This window comes from Bubalus bubalis, chromosome 5 (genome assembly GCF_019923935.1).
Source record: "Bubalus bubalis isolate 160015118507 breed Murrah chromosome 5, NDDB_SH_1, whole genome shotgun sequence".
NCBI classification, from domain to species: Eukaryota; Metazoa; Chordata; class Mammalia; order Artiodactyla; family Bovidae; genus Bubalus; species Bubalus bubalis.
In genome coordinates this window covers 57,953,744-57,975,091 of record NC_059161.1, presented here as the reverse complement: position 1 = coordinate 57,975,091, position 21,348 = coordinate 57,953,744, and positions in this window count along the sequence as shown.

Below are 21,348 nucleotides of genomic sequence, written 5' to 3'. Positions count from 1 at the left end.
CCAGTTCTGACATTTTGACATATCTTGGTTTCTTTATTTATAACAATTGACAAACAATGTCAATAGCCAGTCCAGTTACTCATAGTGGTTGTAATATTTATTCACCAAACACCAAAACAATAATACATCAAATGATAAAGGCAAGTATTTCCAACAAAAGGGGAAAAGAAAAGGCTGGAAAGAGATGAGAAGTAAATTCACAACTTCAGTAGCACATTCTCTCAGAGAAAGGAGTTTTCCTGTATCTTAATATGTCATTTTAACATCCAGTGTAACATTACAGAAGCACATTTTATTGAATTATTGAATCTCAGGGCCATTAAGTCCAAATCCTTATCTGATACCTGAACACCATTTAAAATGCCTTTTACTTTTAATTTACTTTTTAGTGCACTTTTTTAGAAAGGTTATTTAAGGATTCCCTGTGATACACAAAATGGCCACAACCAAAAATAAGAGGTTAGAAGTGATAAAGAGAGGTCATTTTAAGAGAACCCTCTTCATTCTTATGTAGCTGTAGCAGTACACCCTATAACTCTTCCAAAGAAATGTGTTGGAAGAAACTTACAAACCTAAATCTCCTGGTTGCTCCCTGGGGGGCCTGGGCTTCCCTGGTGGCTCAGATGGTCAAGAGTCTGCCTGCAATGCAGGAGAGCTGGGTCAGGAAGATCCCCTGGAGAAAGAAATGGCAACCCCCTCCAGTATTCTTGCCTGGAAAATTCCTTCGACAGAGGAGCCTGGTGGACAACACCCCATGGGGTCAAAGAGTCAGACTTGACTAAGTGATTAACACACACACACCCGAGGGGCTTGAAGCAACTGGGAACAGATTACGTAATGAAAGACAAAATTCACTTTTCTAGTTTCTCTAGTATTCCTCAAAGTGTGGTGCACAGCCCCAAAGATACCTAAATCCTCCAGGGAAGGTGGGGTGATGATGGTGGATATTGAAAACAGGGCTTTGGGACTTGCCTGGTGGTCCAGTGGTTCAGAATCTGCTTGCCAGTGCAGGGGACATGGGTTCGATCCCTGGTCTAGAAGACTGCCCCACTTTGTGGGGCAACTAAGCCTGCATACCACAACCATGGAGCCTAAACACAACTAAAACCCGTGCAGCCAAAGAAAGAAAGAAGACAAACAGAAAATGGGGCTCCACCCCAGAACTCCAGAATCTTTGAAGATGGCACTACAGTTGGCTTTTTTCACAAAAATTTGCATTTCTTGTAAATTCTGAGTATGAAACCACATTTGTAATATAAGCAGTTTACTCATCATTAAAAACAGGCAAATAAATTATATATTAATGGAGAGAAAGAGGAAGAGCAGAAAGCTAGACATCTTAATGTGCTTATGTGTAAACACGATTCATTTAGAAACCATCTATGTAACTTGTTCTCAGCTCAACTGAACCTGGGAGAATTTCACTAGAAACATTACCCAGGCTTCCAAAATGACTCTCAAAGTTTAGTCATATTTAAAATAGAAAGGTAGAAGAAGAGAAGATTCATTTGCCTTAATGTATTACTCAAACACTCACTATTACATTTTTCTTAAGAGTCAAAACAGGAAGTTCTTTAGAGAAAGAAAACTCAGTGGAAAAAAAAGCAATTTTGTTTTGTTGGGTATGACCAACAAAATTCTAGAAACCTGGTTAAGTTGCATTCAGTCACATGAGGATAAATTCTTCAGAAAGATTCTCAGGAGAATTGTTTAACTTAATGTTACGAACAAACAAACAAAAAAAATTCTTAAATTTCCAGGAATAAGAAACAGCACCCTCTTCCAGTTCATCGAGAGACATGGAAAGTGTGAGTAATATTTACCAAAGGCTAAGTTACTCTTAGTCATTCTATTATAACTAAAGCTCCTAAGACTCTAACTGTAAAATTTTATCACAAGTTAAAATATTTTGAAATAAAAAGAGCAAAACTGTAACAGAGAAAAAAATCAAACTCATGAAATAGAGTCTGTAATTTCACCTTGGTCACGAGACCATGTAACCTGATACTTATCAACATTCTCCTTCCACTTTCCTTATTTCCATATCCTTTTATTCATAAATAGGCAGGTATTAATAGATGCACGCTAGGTCACTTCAGTCATGTCCCACTCTTTGCGACCCTATGGACTGTAGCCTACCAGGCTCCTCTGTCCATGGGATTCTCCAGGCAAGAATACTGGAGTGCCCTCCTCCTGAGGATCTTCCTGACCCAGGGACTGAACTTGCATCTCTTACACATCCTCCATTGGCAGACGAGTTCTTTACCACAGCTGCAACCCGGGAAGCCAAATATTAATAGATAGATAGATAGATAAGAGGTAGGGAGAGATAATCACATGAATCAGACTGAAGAGACTGTGTAAACTAATGAGATAAAGGTTAAAGATATACTAAGTATTACAAGATTCTTAAAAATTAAAGATAATGCTAACTGGGGTGATCAAAGAAGATTTCATAAAAATTTTAGAGATTCCTGATAAGAAGTGTGGAGTTCAATAAACAAGGATAAATAAGAACGGACATAACAAAAAAGCAAGAATATGAGCAAAAACATGAAGGTCAAAATTAAAGAAGGGCATGGCTCTCTTGCTGCTTTTACCAATCTCCATGTCTTATCTATTAGACTCCCTCAGTGTATCTTCCACCTTTGCTTTATATTCAATTCCCTTTACCATTTTCCCCACGCGGTCCTTCAGTGCTTTTCTCCACCTAGGCTACAGTGAAGATCTTCCACTCATTTTTCCTCTTCGGGTTAATTCATGTACTCCTTACACAGATGACAAACATAATTGAGTCCCCAACACCTACTGGATGAAACCCTAAGTCCCTACGTTACCCTAATGTTTAATGCCCCAATTCATCATTCTAGTTTGGGGTTTCAAAATTTCTCTTAATGCAGATACACAGAGGTCAAGGAACAAGTGAAGTCAAGTCACAAGAGGACTGAGAACCAACTAGAAAGTCATGTGTGACCTTGGAGAGTCCAGTCTCAACAGAGTGATGGGACGGAACCCCAGTGAGTGTGAAAAAGCTAAGCATAAAGGGGAGCTGAAGAGGTCCTCCACTGGGGCCCCCACCATGTCTCTAGTAACCCCTGAGAAGTTACAGCACGTTTTGGGAGTCCTCAAGGCCAGCATCAATGGGCGGCAGGAAACTGCCCTTGTCATCACTCCAGTGAAGGGCGTGGAGCACAGATGCGCTCATGTGGTGTTGAGGAAAGCAGACATCGAGCTCACCATGAGGGCGGGAGAGTTCACAGAGAATGAAGGGGGACGTGTGATCACCACCACATAGAATCTACACCAATACGAGATGCCAGACTGGTTCTTATGGACAGCAGGAAATGAAGGATAGAAAATACAGTCAAGTCCTGGCCAACAGTCTAGACAACAAGTTCTGTGAAGACCTGGAGCAACTGAAGAAGATTTGGGCCCACAGAGGGCTTCCTGCTTCTGGGGACCTCGTGTCTGAGGCTGACACATGTGTCCAAGAAGAAATAAATGTGTGGCCTTTGTCTGTTAAAAAGCCAGGGGGTGGGGAGCTGAAGAGCTGACAGTACCTAGTGGACATAATTTAAGGGGGAAATTAGCCCCAAAAGGGGATATAGGCTGTTAAAATAGGGGAGTCGGAAGTAACAAGGAGTGGCTTCTTGCTGGAGTTGGTAGTAGAAGATGGTGGCGGTCGTGTTTCTGTGAGTGCTGGGCTGGATCAGAAGAGAGGAGATAGAGTCTCCGAGTCCCTTATCCAAAATTACAGTAAAGAGAGGTGCTCACCCACAACCGGGGAAAAATGAGGAACAAGTCAAAGGCTCTCACCAAGCCAAACATCTGCACAGAAATCTTGAAAACATTTTTAAGAACCACAGCTTTGAGTAGAAAATTCATTTCAGCATATTTTTGGAAAGGAGGAGGCTGTATTAATTAAATATAAACTTATTTGCATATTTGTTTATTCCCCCAACTTGTCCCAGAAAGAATCTAAGGCAGCCACAAAGCATGATGTGCTGGATAAAAGCCACCACATCCTGGATATGAGCTAAACTCCTTTGGCCACGAGTCCTACAAGACCCAAGCAAATAGATCATAAACAAAGAGCTCAAAGCGCCAAGCTTTCAAACAGAAAGAAATAAAACTATGAAGGGCCATGATGAGAAGGGGCAGTTCCCCCAGGTGTACCTGAGTGCTGAGCTGCTTCCCACCACATCAAAAGCAATGGCACAGCCCCTAATTCCAATTGCTGAAACATTTTAACAGCTGGGAATTAAAATAAGCTGTCAGCCAGCTCAAAAAGATTTTTTAATTCAAAATAAATCAGGCTAACAACCTGCAGATGTTTGGAAAGAAACTGTTTGGGTGACTCATTTTCAAAACCCAACTCCCTAACTTTGCCATTTCAGAGTTTCTGAATGGCTGCTACCTGCCCTTAGCTTCTAATTGGGAGACAAACTGTTATGCTGGCATTTTCAGACTTAACATTGGTCTCACATGTTGACAAACATCATGGATTCTGTCTGGTCCACCAAACTAAGATTGGGAAGCAAGGGCAGAGAGCTGGTCAGATGACTGAATGTGTTGTGGAGCCCTTGGTCCTCCAGGGATCCCTCAGTCTTAAGAGTAGATGGAGATAAACCATTCTGCCCAAAAGTCTTTGCACCCAGGTCTACATGAGCTGTTTTATTGCATTTCTTAGAATAAATAGGGATAATCTCAGTTATGGGTTGAACAAGAGTAATAAAAACAAGGGGAGAAAAGGAGGGAATAAGAGACTGCAGAAGAGTGAATAATACCACAGACTCAAGATAAATGGCCAAAGGCAAGTCAGCATCTCAGCATCCAGACCAAGGATGACCATGAGAGGTACATATGAGATGGCCATCAATGGCCATCAGGGGAGGAAGAAGGATGAAGCTCCAGCTTCTCCACCTGAGAACCATCTAGGTCTATTAGGGCTCAGCTTCTTTCAGCTGTGGAATATGAAGCAGACTGTAATAATACATGTGGTGCTAAATCCGGGGAGCTATTGGATATCAAAGTGCTGCAGTAGAGGTTTCAGATTGCGGACCATGAGATTTGAGACTTTCCACCCATTCCTATTCAGGAGGTGATTTTGCCTCTCCTGAAAGTCCTTGCCTTTCTCTTCACTTTCCCTGTCTTAGTTTAGGCTGTGATCACAAAGTTCCGCAAACTAGGTTACTTATCAGATCAGATCAGATCAGTCACTCAGTCGTGTCCGACTCTTTGCGACCCAACAGAAATTTATTTCTTATAGTTCTGGAGGCTGGAAAGTCCAAGATCAGGATGCCATGGTCAGGTTCTAATGAAAGCCCTCTTCCAGGTTGTAGATGGCTGACTTCCCATTGTATTCTCACATGATGGAAGGGGTGAGGTTGCTCCCCGGGGTCTCTTTTATAAGGCATTAATCCCATAAGGCTTCACCTATGAAAGTGTCCAGGGCTCCCTCGGTGGCTTAGCAGTAAAGAATCCTCCTGCAATGTAGGAGACATGGGTTCAATTCCTGGGTCAGGAAGATCCCTTGAAGAAGGAAATGGCAACCCACTCCAGTATTCTTGCCTGGAAAATCCCATGGACAGAGGAGCCTGGTGGGCTAGTTCATGGCATCACAAGAGTCAGATATGACTTAGCAACTAAAACGAACAAACAAAACAAGTGAAAGTCTCCCCCTCATAATACCATTACACTGGGAGTGAGGATTTTAATATATACATTGGGGAGACACAAGATTTCAGCTTATAGCACTCTCCTAGCCTCTAGTTGCCAATGCTGGGAAGCTATCTGTGGCCTCTGTGTCCACCTCTTTGGGTTACCCATAGGCTTTTGCGTGTCCCCACTGAGGGCTCACATAGCAAGTACAACACTGATCTGCCTACAAGTCCTTCTCCATCTCTCACTCTTGAAACAAGAGTTGTATCTTGTCATCTTTGTATCCCCAGCATCCAACACAAGACCTAGCAATCAGTAACAATTTGCTAAATTATTCAAGCAAGTTTATTAAATAGAAAATTATTATTTTTTTTTCAAAAGCAACATTCCTTATGGATGAATCTTTTCTCCTTATTCAAAGAGGTTGTAAAGAGCAAAGCAAAACCAAGTCTTTGTTTTAGTTTTGGTGGAGCAGAAAATTATTATTTTTAAGGAGGATAAACTCAAATATCTCCAAAAAAAGAATGTTCTTTAAAGATAAACATTTTCCCAAAATTTTAATGACCTCTCCTCAATCAAAATGGCCTCCAAGACTGGAAACTGAAACAATAATAGAATGTCTTGACTAAAGGCTATTTGATCATACTAAGAATGAGAAGAATGATTTCTCAGAAACAGAAAACATTTATTTCTACCTTTGGAACTCGCTCATGTCTCAATGATACAGCAAAAATGAAAGAATCTCCCCAAATTCCTTTGAGCCAGAATTCAAAACTAACAAAGGAGAAAGGCCATTGATACGTGGCAATAAGAGAGTTTGCCATTTGCTTTTCTCATCACGTCCACCTGATTGGGAAAGAGGCAAAGAGTCCCTACTCTGCCAACTCTGTCAGCCTGGTGGCTCAGATGGTAAAGAATCCACCTACAATGCAGGAGACCCGGATTTGATTCCTGGGTCAGGAAGATCCCCTGTAGAAGGGAATAGTAACCCACTCTAGTATTCTTGCCCAGAGAATTCCATGAGCCTGTGGGCTACAGTTCATGGAGTCACAGAGTCGGACATGACTGAGTGACCTTCACTTTCACTTCTGCCATCTCACATACATCTAAAGACTGGCTCACCAAAGAGATGACATCCTTGATAAATGAAAATCAGTCGACTACCAAGCCTATGTTCGTTTCCAGCAAGGCTCTGTGGCCAAAGGACATGTACTGAGTATAAGTCTCTTCTATTAAAGAAAATAAACTTTCTCTAGCCGTGATGATGTCAAATCTGAATTGTCAAAGTCAACTCCCTTTCAGTTTGACTCTATTCCTTCCTAGTTGTGCCACCCTGGACAAGTCATGTCATTTTGTCAGTCAGCAAATATCGGTTAAACGCCTGTTCTATGCCAGGCCATGCAAGATGCTGGTACATAACGGAAAGTGGATGGATAGATGGGGTTCCTGCTCTCCCAGAGCTTCATCGGGTCCCCCCCACCTCAGCACCCCTTATTGGTAAACATAGGCTTTTGATAGAAAAGTTCCTAATCTAATTTTTTAAGTGTCTAATTAAGAATAAGTGAGATAACATATATCAGATGTCAAACAGAACATGGTCAATAATAGGAGCTCATTAACTGGAAAAAAAAAAAAAAACTATTATAATTAACCAAATGAGATAGTGTCAACTCTTTTTTTCTTTGGCTGCACTAGTAGGTTTGCAGAATCATAGTTTCCTGACCAGGGATCAAACCCAGGCCCTAGGCAGTGAGGGTGGGGAGTCTGAGCCCGTGGACCACCAGGGAAATCCCAGTGTCAAAAATCCCACTTTTTATAAACTGCAGAGTAAATACAATTGTTCCTGTTATCATTTCTATTATAGAGGTTTTTTAGAACAAATTGTTAAAGCCAGCATATGCTTCCACCAAGTAAAACTGCAGAATTTTACGCACATCTAAACTTCATGGGAAGTAGATGGGGAAACAGTGGCTGACTTTATTTTTCTGGGCTCCAAAATCACTGCAGATGGTGATTGCAGCCATGAAATTAAAAGACACTTTCTCCTTGGAAGGAAAGTTATGACCAACCTAGATAGCATATTGAAAAGCCAGGATATTACTTTGCCAACAAAGGTCTGTCTTGTCAAGGCTATGGTTTTTCCAGTGGTCATCTATGGATGTGACAGTTGGACTGTGAAGAAAGCTGAGCACCAAAGAATTGATGCTTTTGAACTGTAGTGTTGGAGAAGACTCTTGAGAGTGCCTTGGACTGCAAGGAGATCCAACCAGTCCATTCTAAATGAGATCAGTCCTGGGTGTTCATTGGAAGGAATGATGCTAAAGCTGAAACTCCAATACTTGGGCCATCTCATGCGAAGAGTTGACTCATTGGAAAGACTGATGCTGGGAGAGATTGGAGGCAGGAGGAGAAGGGGATGACAGAGGATGAGATGGCTGGATGGTATCACCAACTGGATGGACATGAGTTTGAGTGAACTCCGGGAATTGGTGATGGACAGGGAGGCCTGGCGTGCTGCAATTCATGGGGTTGCAAAGAGTCAGACACGACTGAACAACTGAACTGAACTGAACTGAAACTTCAAATATGCAATTCTGACAGCCAATGCGCTAGGAAAATGCTAGAAAATGTTTTTAAGCAGCCTCACCTCCCAGCAACCCCCACTAAGTACTCAGCACCAGCTACGCCAATAGCTTGCAGTGTCCTAATGTAGCAAGTTCACTCACTGTCTGCTGCTGTGGGATCCCATGCAGAGGTGATTTTGTGGAATCACTTCACTGTTTGTCTTCTCACCCAGAAGTCAGGGCTCTGACTTCTAACCTAAAACTTCCAGCTTTCTAACCCTAATGGCTTCTAGCTTAGTTCCTGGAAGGTAGGAAGGATTTGGTCCATAAATGTTCCCTAATTTAAAAGTAATGAATGAACAAGAGGAAAAAAAAAACAGAATATATTACTTATGCCTTCACCGTCTTCTTATATGTAAAATAAATCATGCTAGAAGCATAGCTCTTCATGCTTTCTATTCATTTGGAATTTGACATGCATCTAACAAACACAAGATTAACTATGGTGTGCCCAGCTATATATGAGACCCTATGAATGATATAAAACTCTGCGCACACAGCACACATTTCAGAATGACTGAACACACAATGCACACATTTTCAAGTTTTGGAGGCTATAAAAATCTGTGGTCATCATATTATTCAAAACTATTGTTCTATCAGTTATGAACTAAAGTTCACAGACTTTGACTTGTCCAAGATGTTTTTAAAAAGCAACGACAGCAAACATGTTTACTTATCTTGTGCCAAATTCTTTACAGGTATCATCTCTTTTAATGCTCAAAACCACACTATGAAATAAGTACTATTATTATCCTCTTTTCACAGATGAGCAAACTTAATATTAGGAAGATTAAGTGATTCGCCCAAGATAAAAACAAAATCTAAGAAGAAAGCCATGTCACACACACATGCACACACATATATACAAACACAGTCCAATTCCTGGGCTCCTCACCACACTAACTAAACTGAAAGATCTGAAAACAATATGTGAGCAAAATTCCACACAGGAACTCTGCTAACCTGCTACGTATCAACAGAGCAGAGCTACCTAGGCAATGGCAGACCCCCAGCTTCCGCAGTTCCCCAGAGGTCCACCATCGAGGGTGCATGACAGTGTGGAACTTCTTATCTCTCGTTTAAATTCTATTCTGGTCACTTTCAAAATAGGCAAGCGTGTGTGAAGTCACTTCCATTGTCCGACTCTTTACAACCCTATGGACTATAACAACTTGCCAGGCTCCTCTGTCCATGGGATTCTCCAAGCAAGAATACTGGAGTGGGTTGCCATGCCCTCCTTCAGAGAATCTTGACCTAGAGATCAAACCTGCATTTCCTGGGTCTCCTGCATTGGCAGGCAGGCTCTTCCACCTCGGAAGCCCCATAAAAGGTAAAAAGAAGGAATCTTTCTCTTTTACCTCCCCATTTCAGCCCATCTGTCTGTCTCTGTCTCCCTCCTTCTCTCATTGTCTCTTGGGGACAAGAATAGGGGCAGAAAGCAACAGTGGGGGGCCACAGGCCCTGAGTCAGAGACCCAAGCCACACATTCACTCACTTCACCAGAGCAGGATGTTCCAAGGTCCGTCCTAAACAACTGCCTTACCTCCTGCCTGCTTCCCCAACCCCTAGAAGCTATCAAAGTCCTGGGTAAGGAAATTAAACTCCTCAACGAGGCATTTCTGCCACCTAGTGTGAAGAGATATACATGAAAAGATTTGGGTCGATAAAAGAAGAAACACAATACAAACTCTGAATTGCAAAGCATGTTCAAATAAATACCATTTACTCTCCCCAGACTATTTTATAAGCTACAAAACAAAGGAGCATTCATACGTTAAATGCAGTATATTGAGACCGTGATTATAAAGCAGCTGAAGACTTTTTGAAGCTGGACTGCAAAGAATGAACCGTGAGGAGAAATTCCAAGATCTGCCACACTCAACTTTAAGATTAAAATCGTGTGTACAAACTGCCAGAAATCTCAAGTCAGCAGGGACCAATCCAAGGAGATTTTATTTGTACCTACTATGAAATTGGTTTTCCCAAGAAACCACAGTTTGGGAGAAACACATTTTTCCTAATACTGAGACATGGGAGACTCTATTAATGCTTATTTTGTTGTTGTTTTCCTGGTCAGAAGACACCCTGTGACATAGATTCATGTTTTTTCCAAAACTTCCTGACAATAAACACAATATGTTTCACACAGTTGCCTCTATGTCATTTTCTCAGTGTAGACAAAATGCATAACATCATGGTGAAATTCAGTGAAATCATGCATTCACGAAGCCATAACACATTCCAGGCACATGGCTCTCTGGAGGAGTGCAGGCCAAGTCATGTCTGACTCTTTGAGACCCCATAGACTGTAGCCCACCAGTCTCCTCTGCCTGTGCAATTCTCCAAGCAAGAATACTGGAGTGGGTTGCTATTTCCTTCTCCAGGGGATCTTCCTGACCCAGGGATCGAACTCATGTCTCTTATGTCTTCTGCATTGGCAGGTGGGTTCTTTATAAGTGATTTTATTCAAAGGCATAGTGAGGTATAGAAAGCCTGCTTCTACCTTTCAGAAAATTCTCAAGAAAAACTGTATCTCACATCTGGCCATGGAAAAAGTTTGGAAAGAAAACAGTTGAGGTTCATAACTTCTGGGAACCTTGGAATATAGATATTCTACAATTCTGGTTTATATTCATTTTGTTCACTAATCAGCCAGGAAATGGGTAAAGCTAATGACCTCTAATGCAACAGACCCCAACATTTTTTGCATCTTAGAAGACAATTTTTCCAAGGATGGGAGTGGGGAGGATGGTTTCAAGATGATTCAAGTGTGTTATATTTATTGTGCACTTTATTTCTATGATTACTACACCAGCTCGACCTTAGATCATCAGGCATTAGATCCCAGAAGTTGGGGATCCCTGCTCTAATGGCAACTAAGGGGTCAAACAGGCCCTGTTTCAGTGTAGATGGACAAAAAATAAAAAAAAAAATGGGGGTAAGTAGAGTTGCTCTTAATCAGGATCACATCCAGAGAGCTGAAATTCACAGCACTTGCCCCCACCCCAAGACATGCCCCCTCCAAAGAGCACAGTACAAGCCGAACATACAGTAATCTTCATCTCTCAAATTATCTAGGATATATAGACCTTTAGGGAGAAATGCTGCAAACCAGAGGACCAGTCAGATCAGGTTCACCGGCTGGCAAGCCACCAGTGACTCATGTGGGAGAACAGAAGTGCGTCTGAGAAACAAGACTCAAGCACAGGGAGTCCGGTTACATCACAGGAGGTGAAACCACTTCAAAGCCTCGATATTGGCAGGCTGAATCCCACTAAGGATTGAAATGAAATACTACCTATTTCACCAGGCCTGGAGCTAACGAATCAAGCAACTTAAATCCCTCACAGAGCCTTGGGTAATGACCAAGATGCCCGTCTCTCCCTGACCCACTCGGCATATTGAGTGCAGTTTGTCTTTATGTGTGTGTCTCATTTTTTGTATACATCTTGTATACAAGATGATGGAAAGACATAAATTAAAGATGTATTTTTATGGGAGGAGAAGGCATACTTTTTTTTTAGCCCTACTACCTGCAAAATTCTTCTAGACCTGCAACCAATAGAAGCTGAAATGCTAGAAGGGAAAGAGGCAAAAAGGGAGAGTCACACTGTAAAAATAAGAAAGGGTCCAGGAATGTGGCTGTAAGCCCAAGACTTTAAACTGGTTATCTCGCACAATAATTCTTTAAAAATGTTCTACAAGGACAGAGGCTCCCATCCCTGGATTGAGATGATGCCAAGGAGCTCCTAAACCCCAGTATGGCATGTTGCCTTAGAAAGGTCTAGAAAGATCAAGGAAAAATAAGTTTAAAGACATACAGAAGTCCTACTGCATACCCCCCAAATATTCCTTCTACTTGATGCTCACAAAGTCCCTTCATGCTTTTTATCACCTCCTGGTCACTCTCATCTCCAACGTAGAGTGTTTTTCTTCTTTTCTTACAACTGTTAAAATTTCACACCCAACATCTACAAGAAATTTTTTTTTCTGAAAATCATATGGATTTGTAAAGTTCTCTCCTAAAGCCCTGCCATGATTATAAGCCAACTGTCTGGTACTTTAGTTTCCTAATTGTTCATATATTTGTTCTATTTCCAAGAAGACTATTTGTTCAACAAAAGTGAAACAAATTTCATTACACTTCAGGATTCCCCCCAACAGCTACTTAACCAGACAACATAATAGGTAATTGGGCTTCTCTGGTGACTCAGAAGGCAAAGAATCAGCCTGCAATATGGGAAACCCAGGTTCGATCCCTGGGTTGGGAAGATCCCCTGGAGGAGGGCATGGCAATCCACTCCAGTATTCTTGCCTGAAGAATCCCCACGGACAAAGGAGCCTGGCAAGCCATCCATGGGGTCACAAAGAACTGGATACGACTGAGCGACTAAGTACATAGTAGATAATCAGTAAACAGTTGATGGTTGACTAAGTTGTAGATTAACTGTAGAATTTAGCCTGAGTTAGGTCTCATACCTCTAAGATCCTGGGATGTAACCAGTAAGGTAAGGGGGAATGGTGTGCACTGGAAAATGCATACATTCTAAAGATGAAATTTTTACCATGGTTTTTATCATTTCCCTTCCTCTAAGCTAGAGATTTTTCTCGTTTCATATTCGAAGGCTACAAATGACATTTTACACATTTAGAAAGAAAAGAACAGCTTCTTTAAGAAAGGGCACAAGAAATTGCAGTAAAGGACTTCCCATCCCATCTTCATCAAGTCCTAAAAAATTTGGAGCCTTTGACCAAGATCAGTACAAATATCATATGTGTGAGAAAGTCTGGCAGACTTGGGGTGATTTTGAGAAATTGGTGCCCAAGCAGAGAGAGATGGGTTTCAAACGCAAGGGCCTATGTCCCAGAGAGCCTGGGAATCTGAGATGACACCGCCACTTGCTGTGGGCTAGAGAGGAAAACTGTTGTTGTTTTTTAGTTGCTAAATCGTGTCTGAAGCTTTGCGACCCCATTGACTGCAGCCCACCAGGCTCCTCTGTCCACGGGATTTCCCCAGGCAAGAATACTGGAGCAGGTTGCCATTTCCTTCTCCAGAGGATCTTCCCCACCCAGGGATCAAATTCACATCTCCTGCATTGGCAGGTGGATTCTTTTACCTCTGAGCCACCAGGGAAATCTCTGCACAAAAACCGATGTAGGGAAGAAGCCACATTCTGACTGAGTCAGAGCAGCCTGAGACACCATTTTCAAGAAGGCAAAGTTGGTCCTGAGCTCCCCAGCAGCACCCTTTTCTGTATCTGTCTTTCTTCTTCCTGTTTACTATCCTCCAAGTAGGCCCTCCTGCAAAATGCTAGATTCTAGGACTCAACTCTGGGCCCCACCCATGACGGCTTCTCTTCTTTTATTTATTTTTTTTTGGCCACACCACAGGGCATATGAGATCTTAGTTCCCCCACCAGAGATTGAACCCATGCTCCCAGTGGAAGCTGGAGTCCTAACCCCTGGGCCACCAGGGAAGTCTCCATGATGGCTTTTCTTAATAATCATTCATTCTCTAACTCATTTCATGTCTGGAAAGCCAGCTGACAAACTCAGAGAACTGCAAACTTTCTAAGCAAAAGCATTACTTAGAGATAATGTCACATGACCCCTTCCATCAAGTGGAAGCCACAGAGCTGTGGAGATTCACCCCCAGTCCCACAGCTAAATAAGCAGAGGCCCAAGCCTCCTGACTGGCAGTCCTGTGCTCTTCCTGTCACACCGTTCAATTATTTATTCAACAGATTTTCATAGAGCACCAACTACATGCCAGATCCTGTGCTAAACTGCCAAACTGGGGTCAGTAAGATACTAGTTACTCCTTGGAAGGAAAGTTATAACCAACCTAGATAGCATATTCAAAAGCAGAGACATTACTTTGCCAACAAAGGTCCATCTAGTCAAGGCTATGGGTTTTCCAGTGGTCATGTATGGATGTGAGAGTTGGACTGTGAAGAAAGCTAAGCACCAAAGAATTGATGCTTTTGAACTGTGGTGCTGGAAAAGACTCTTGCGAGTCCCTTGGACTGCAAGGAGATCCAACCAGTCCATCCTAAAGGAGACCAGTCCTGGGTGTTCATTGAAAGGACTGATGCTGAGGCTGAAACTCCAATACTTTGGCCACCTCATGAGAAGAGTTGACTCATTGGAAAAGACCCTGATGCTGGGAGGAATTGGGGGCAGGAGGAGAAGGGAACGACAGAGGATGAGATGGCTGGATGGCATCACCGACTCGATACACATGAGTTTGGGTTAACTCCTGGAGTTGGCAATGGACAGGGAGGCCTGGTGTGCTGTGATTCATGGGGTGGCAAAGAGTTGGACACGACTGAGCAACTGAACTGAACTGAACTGAACTGAAGATACTAGAGACTAAAGTTCAATATTTCTCTTTAAATCACTTATTCACTCAGTAATAATTTATTGAGGAAACGCCCTGGAGTAGTTTCTGCTTAAATGCTCATCTCAGGAATATCTGAACAGGAATCATTGTGAGGTCTTTGTATTTCAGCAGCTGAGCTAGGCTGGAAGTGAGTTTCCCAGAATTCCACCCTCTGTATGGTGCAGATTAGGGAACAGCCTTATTCCGTATATCTCATAGTGATTCTCCTTCCCTGATTGAACCCTGATGTAAGAAAGTGTGAAAGTGAAAGTGTTATGCGCTTGGTCGTGTCTGACTCTTTGCAACCCCATGGACTGTAGCACACCAAACTTCTCTGTCCATAGAATTATTCAGGCAAGAATACTGGAGTGGGTTGCCAATTCCTCCTCCAGAGGATCTTTCCCGACCCAGGGATGGAACCTGGGTCTTCCACATTGCAGGCAGATTCTTTACCATCTAGGCCACCAGGGAAGCCCTCTGATATAAGAAAGGCTCCCATAAATTTCCTTTAATCCAGGACTTCTGAAGTATCAGTCCTGTTGGAACTCAAAAAATTTTTGCAGCTTCTTAGTGTTGAATAAAATTATTTTAATTGTGACTTAAATAAGCATAAATGTTTATCAAATATGTACAAATATTTATATGTAACTATCAAATAAACTTTAAATTTTAATTATCAAGAAAACTCAAAACCAATGACAACCAAGTCAGTTACATGACAGTATCATTTGGCTGAAAGGGTCATGAATGAACCTTCAGGACAGCTTCCTTCAAGGACCTGAGATGGTAACACCAGGTATATGATGACTCAATACTTCTGGCCCTTTTCTATCCTCAAATAATTACAAAGCCTTCTTTTATACAGATTTCTGGGGTTTTATTTGGTCTTTACTTGATGCAAACATATCATTCAGATAAATTTAAATCTAAAGACCTCCCCAAGTTAACTTTGCCCTTGTTGAGGTCTCCCTGCTTGATCCCTCCCTCTTCCCCTCTTTCTCCCTGGGGACACTAGCCAGGCTTAGCTGAATAAGTGATGCTGGAAGGCTTCTCAGAGGAGTGATATTTGGCACTGAAGAAAGAGCGGCATTGAGTGTGGAGAACCAACTGCTGAGAAGAGCTTCAGGGAAACCAGGGGCGGTGTTTCCCCAGGATTTTTAAGTCCCACCATAAGTCAGGGTGATGAGCAATACCAGGTCCGTTTTCACAGAGAAGAAAACTGAGACACCGAGGGGTTAACCGACTTGCCAAAGGTCATAGGCTGTAAATCTTGAGCCCACAAGTCCTCTGCTTTGCCAAATATGGTGAAGCTAGCAAGCTGGTCACTGAATGCATACCGCTTCCCTATTCTTAAAAGTTGCCACATTTTGCAGATCATTTGATGAGTCGACCTTCATACGTGAACAGAGTTGTTTGTTTTCAGGGCTGGTCTTCCTTACATTCTTTAGCCTCTCCTGCCCTCCAGTGGTTATACAGGGTTACAGCCATCTGCGCTTTCTTCCTATAGCTAAGGGAACCCTGCTGTAAGCGGGGTGGGTGGGTGAGTGTGTGTGTGTGTGTCTAAGTGGGGTGTGTGTGTGTGTGTGTGTGTGTGTCTGTGCCTATGTGTGTTGGGAACCCTGCTCTAAGCGGGGTGTGCGTGTGTGTGTTAGTCACTCAGTCATGTCCAACTCTTTGTGACCCCACGGACAGTAGCCTGCCAGGCTCCGCTGTCCATGGGATTCTCCAGGCAAGATTACTGGAGTGGATTGCCATTCTGTTCTCCAGATCTTTCGGACCCAGGGATTGAACCCTGGTCTCCTGCATTGCAGGCAGATACTTTACCATTTGAGCCACAGGGAAGTCTTGCTCTAAGCATTACCAAGTTGTTTTTACATACAAAGAAGTACTGTCTGCAACTTTAGAAAGTGCAGCTCAAGAGGAACTGAATGTCAGTGTAGATCTTGGAACCTAAGGAAGAGAGTGGTGGGAAAAGGATTGCCCTAGGTAAGACTATTCTTAGTTCTGGACCCCATTGGCTTGTCCACCTTTGCTGAGTAGGAACAATCTCTTCAGTCAGTTATGAAATAGACAACTGCCATCCCCAGAGAGAAGACATCCAGATGAACCCAACAGGCCTGTGAGGACCAGACCTAAGTCTCAGTCTCAAACAAGTATTTGAGAAATGACTGCCAACAGCAGCTAACTACCAGTTTTGCCTTCTATTCTTTAGAATCCTTGCTAACTTCGGATGACTGCAAGTGTGAAACAGACATCGCCCCATCCCCTGGGAGGAGACTGTAACATACAGCTAACAGAGCATTTCATTATCCAAGACATAAGACTTTTTATTGCCAGGAGAAATGGCCAACATGCATTGCTCTTAGTGGAGATGGTAGGAAACTAGATTTAAAGCACACAGTGAAGAATTTAAGTTAGACAAAAGGAAGAAATTTCCAAAGGGAGTGTGAGTGATAACATTGTATGTTGCAAAAGGAAATTGAACGTAACAATCTTGAGTGCTGGATTTTAGTTTCTGCTTTGTCACAAACTAGCAGCGTGAGCTTGGGAGGCTCCTGTCACCTTTCTTGATCCCCTTTCTGCAAAGAGAGCATCACACTAAACAATAGCTGTCCATTCACCCCTAAATGCTTTTAAGTCTAAGCTTCTATGATGCTTCCCCTTGGAGGCTGTCAGAGAGAGAGGTAGGGAGGGATGAGGAGGGAGGGAGTGGAATATTTTTAACTGTTTCCATTGGTATGGACACAGATGTACTTGCAATAAGGGGAGTGACAAAAATGACCTTCCAGATGACCTTCTCTTCCATATTCTGGGGAATTTAGGGATGTTTCTTTCATTGGCCTGTTGAATAGAAGTCTAGCATCTCAAAATTTTGAACCATAATGGTAATCCAACCCCCTACCTTCACTGATGTTTGAATCCTAACACCAGCGCTTCTGCTCTTTCTTAAGAACATTCAATGCCTTGCAACTGGTTCTTCTCAAGACAATTCAGGAAGTCCCTTGAAAACCTGGGCATTAGATAGAGCTACATAATCAGCCAAAAATCTACTTCATGGTAGCTGATAATCATTGATCCTAGTTTCTTTGTAGTTAGAATGGATCCAATTCCTCTTTCTCTTAATAGTTATCCAAGTATTGAAAGGTATTTATCAGCTTCCTGTGAGTCTTTTCTTATAGGACCCACAGTTTTCAACTTATCTGTGTGTGTGTGAGAGAGAGAGAGAGAGACAGAGAGAGTCACTCAGTTGCTCAGTCATGTCAGATTCTTGCGACCTCATGGACTATAGTTAGGCTCCTCTGTCCATGGAGTTCTCCAGGCAAGAATACTGGAGTAGGTAGCCTTTCCCTTCTCCAGGGGATCTTCCTGACCCAGGGATCAAACCCAGGTCTCCTGCATTACAGGCAGATTCTTTACCATCTAAGCCACCAGGAAATCCCCATCGCTGTCTAGCTTGATTTTAACTCCTTTTACCATCATGTGCATTCTCTCCTGTCCAGATCTCTTCCAGGTGTCTGAATAAAATAGCACAGTGATAAAAAGCATAGGTTCTGAAGCTGTACTCCCTGGGTTCAAAATTTAATTCTAGTTAAAATTTGCAAGACCTTGGACAAGTTACTATTTACATATCTTTACACTTCTAATCACGATGGTGTGATCACTCACCTAGAACCAGACACCCTGCAATGTGAAGTCAAGTGGGCCTTAGAAAGCATCACTACGAACAAAGCTAGTGGAGGTGATGGAATTCCAGTTGAGCCATTTCAAATCCTGAAAGATGATGCTGTGAAAGTGCTGCACTCAATATGCCAGCAAATTTGGAAAACTCAGCAGTGGCCACAGGACTGAAAAAGGTCAGTTTTCATTCCAATCCCAAAGAAAGGCAATGCCAAAGAATGCTCAAACTACCACACAATTGCACTCATCTCACACACTAGTGCTCAAAATTCAGTGAGCCAACCTTCAGCAATACGTGAACCGTGAACGTCCAGATGTTCAAGCTGGTTTTAGAAAAGGCAGAGGAAGCAGAGATCAAATTGCCAACATCCACTGGATCATGGAAAAAGCAAGAGAGTTCCAGAAAAACATCTATTTCTGCTTTATTGACTATGCCAAAGCCTTTGACTGTGTGCATCACAATAAACTGTGGAAAATTCTGAAAGAGATGGGAATACCAGACCACCTGACCTGCCTCTTGAGAAATCTGTATGCAGGTCAGGAAGTAACAGTTAGAACTGGACATGGTACAACAGACTGGTTCCAAATAGGAAAAGGAATAGGTCAAGGCTGTATATTGTCACCCTGCTTATTTAACTTCTATGCAGAGTACATCATGAGAAATGCTGGGCTGGAAGAAGCACAAGCTGGAATCAAGATTGCTGGGAGAAATATCAATAACCCCAGATATGCAGATGACACCACCCTTATGGCAGAAAGTGAAGAAGAACTAAAGAGCCTCTTGATGAAAGTGAAAGAGGAGAGTGAAAAAGTTGGCTTAAAGCTCAACATTCAGAAAATGAAGATCATGGCATCTGGTCCCATCACTTCATGGGAAATAGATGGGGAAACAGTGGAAACAGTGTCAGACTTTATTTTTCTGGGCTCCAAAATCACTGCAGATGGTGATTGCAGCCATGAAATTAAAAGACGCTAGACGCTTATATGTCCAACCTAGATAGCATATTCAAAAGCAGAGACATTACTTTGCCAACAAAGGTCTGTCTTGTCAAGGCTATGGTTTTTCCAATGGTCATGTATGGATGTGAGAGTTGGACTGTGAAGAAAGCTAAGCACCAAAGAATTGATGCTTTTGAACTGTGGTGTTGGAGAAGACTCTTGAGAGTCCCTTGGACTTCAAGGAGATCCATCCAGTCCATCCTAAAGGAGATCAGTCCTGGGTGTTCATTGGAAGGACTGATGCTGAGGCTGAAACTCCAATACTTTGGCCACATCGTGCAAAGAGTTGACTCATTGGATAAGACCCTAATGCTGGGAGGGATTGGGGGCAGGAGGAGAAGGGGACAACGGAGGATGAGATGGCTAGATGACATCACCGACTGGATGGACATGAGTTTGAGTGAACTCCAGGAGTTGGTGATGGACAGGGAAGCCTGGCATGCTACAATTCATGGGGTCACAAAGAGTCAGACATGACTGAGCAACTGAACTAAACTGAACTGAACACTTCTAATGGAAAATAATCTTTCTGTTTGGTTTCCAATCAAGAATTTTATTTGATCAGACCCAATCACAAAGGTCTTGAGTTTTGTGTTGTTGTTGTTAATTTAACTTTTTTTTTAATTCAAGTATAGTTGATTGACAATGTTGTGCCAATCCCTGTTGTACAGCAAAGTGACACAGCTATACACATACAGACTTTATTTTTAATATATATTCCTTTCCATTTTGGTTAATCACAGGACACTGAATATAGTTTCCTGTGCTATACAATAGGACCTTGTTGTCCATCCACCCTATATATCATAGTTTGCACTTGCTAACCACACACTCCCAGGCCTTCTCCCCCGACCTGCCTCCCCCTTGGCAACCACAAGTCTGTTCTCTATATCTGTGAGTCTGTTTCTATTTTTTAGATAAGTTCATTTGTGTCATATTTTAGATTCCACATATAAGTGATATCACATGGTATTTGTCTTTCTCTTTCTGACTTACTTCACTTGGTATAATAATCTGTTATTGCATCCATGTTGCTGCAAATGGCATTATTTGCTGGGTTTTTGATGACTGAATAATATTCTATTGTATATATGCACCACATCTTCTTTATCCATCTGTCTGTAGATGGACATTTATGTTGTTTCCATGTTTTGGCTATTGTGAGTAGTGCAGCTATGAACATAGTGGCGCATGTATCTTTTTGAATTATCAGATCAGATCAGTCGCTCAGTCGTGTCCAACTCTTTGCGACCCCATGAATCACAGCACGCCAGGCCTCCCTGTCCATCACCAACTCCCAGAGTTCACTGAGACTCACGTCCATTTGTCTAAATACATCCCTGGAAGTAGGATTGCTGGATCATATGGTAATTCTATTTTAAATTTTTTGAGGAACTTCCACAATATTTTCCATAGTAGCTGCACCAACTTACATTCCCATTGACAGTGTGTGAGGGTTCCCTTTTCTGCATACCCTTTACAGCATTTGTTATTTGTAGACTTTTTAATGATGGCCGTTTTGACTGGTATGCAGTGGTATCTCATTATAGTTTTGATTTGCCTTTCTCTAATAGTGATGTTTTTGCTTTGGCTCCATCCCTTCATTCTTTCTGGAGTTATTTCTCCACTGATCTCCAGTAGCATATTGGGCCCCTACTGACCTGGGGAGTTTCTCTTTCAGTAACCTATCATTTTGCCTTTTCATACTGTCCATGGGGTTCTCAAGGCAAGAATACTGAAGTGGTTTGCCATTCCCTTCTCCAGTGGACAACATTCTGTCAGATACCTCCACCATGACCCGCCCGTCTTGGGTTGCCCCACAGACACGGCTTAGTTTCATTGAGTTAGACAAGGCTGTGATCCTAGTGTGATTAGATTGACTAGTTTTCTGTGAGTATGGTTTCAGTGTATCTGCCCTCTGATGCCTTCTTGCAACACCTACCATCTTACTTGGGTTTCTCTTACCTTGCGCGTGGGGTACCTCTTTATGGCTGCTCCAGC